Source organism: Octopus bimaculoides, chromosome 25 (genome assembly GCF_001194135.2).
Source record: "Octopus bimaculoides isolate UCB-OBI-ISO-001 chromosome 25, ASM119413v2, whole genome shotgun sequence".
Lineage (NCBI taxonomy): Eukaryota > Metazoa > Mollusca > Cephalopoda > Octopoda > Octopodidae > Octopus > Octopus bimaculoides.
Genome location: NC_069005.1, coordinates 24,011,768 through 24,013,197, shown reverse-complemented (window position 1 = coordinate 24,013,197; position 1,430 = coordinate 24,011,768). Strand labels below are relative to the sequence as shown.

Below are 1,430 nucleotides of genomic sequence, written 5' to 3'. Positions count from 1 at the left end.
ATTTTCAGCCAACCATTCCCGTATTACTAGAGCCATGTGTGATAGTGCAGAGTCTTACTGAAACACACATAACCTTTCATTGTATACACTGTCTATCTAGGGCTTAACAATTATTTCCAGGATCTCAATGTAGGTGGCAGAGTTAACTTAAGGCCTTGTGGTAAGAAGTAAGGAGGCATCATATGTCATTCATTGCTGACGCCCACTAAAATCATGACAGTTGCAGGAAATTTTGTATGCATAACACTTGGAACTTCAAAAGGCTCAGCACATAACTATCTATCATTTCTTCTGTTAATTGGTCGAAGTTTTTCTCATTTGAGAAAAACCAAATTAAATCTTCTTCTGCTGGAACATCTGTGCTATCGAGTGTAAGTCCTTACTGGTCTGAAAAGCCACACCCGTACTGCTCACATATAAGACAGATTCTGAAGTGCTTCCGGCCATCATTATGTATGTATTCTTTTATTCTTTTATTTGTTTCAGTCATTTGACTGCGGCCATGCTGGAGCACCGCCTTTAGTCGAGCAAATCGACCCCGGGACTTATTCTTTGTAAGCCTAGTACTTATTCTATCGGTATCTTTTGCCGAACCGCTAAGTTACGGGGACATAAACACACCAGCATCGGTTGTCAAGCAATGCTAGGGGGACAAACACAGACACACAAACACACACACATACATATATATATATACATATATACGACGAGCTTCTTTCAGTTTCCGTCTACCAAATCCACTCACAAGGCTTTGGTCGGCCCGAGGCTATAGTAGAAGACACTTGCCCAAGGTGCCACGCAGTGGGACTGAACCCGGAGCCATGTGGTTGGTAAGCAAGCTACTTACCACACAGCCACTCCTGCGCCTATGAAAAATATGGAACGCTTCACGAATTTGCGTGTCATCCTTGCGCAGGGGCCATGCTAATCTTCTCTGTATCGTTCCAATTTTAGTATATGTACTGCCGAAGCATGTATGTATTTATTTATTCAGTTTTATTTCAAGATTTCTTGCCAATAGAGAAAGAACCGGTTCCTAACCTAGATCCAAGGCTCCTTCATTGGAATTTCAACAACATTAACAGGGTATTTTTGTATGCATGTATGTATGTATATGTGCAGATTTGTATGTTCTGTTTTATGTATGTATTCTCATGCATATAGTTGCCTATCATAGACATGCTCATATATACTTAAATGATAAACCTCTGGAATGTTTTATAGATTTTTACAGTTTCAGTGACAGCTTGGATCTGTAGTCTTCGAATCAGCTTTCTCTTTTCTGGTTTTGAGAAGCTTAATTTCTTAAGACTGGTATTTAGACAGTGTGTTACATATCCCAGGACCACAATAATTACAGGTATAAACTTGAGCTTGTAATCTGGATTGGGTAACTGCAGATTTCTCAATAATTCAGTGTAGGTATTCTC

The 1,430-nt window shown here is 39.8% G+C and overlaps 1 non-coding gene across 1 annotated transcript; it reads right to left on the bottom strand.

The window, feature by feature from the left end:
- Nucleotides 1–871: 871 nt before the first annotated feature.
- Nucleotides 872–974, bottom strand: LOC128250847 (U6 spliceosomal RNA). Its single transcript, XR_008266820.1, has one exon. It is a non-coding gene; the product is annotated as a U6 spliceosomal RNA (small nuclear RNA).
- Nucleotides 975–1,430: the final 456 nt, after the last annotated feature.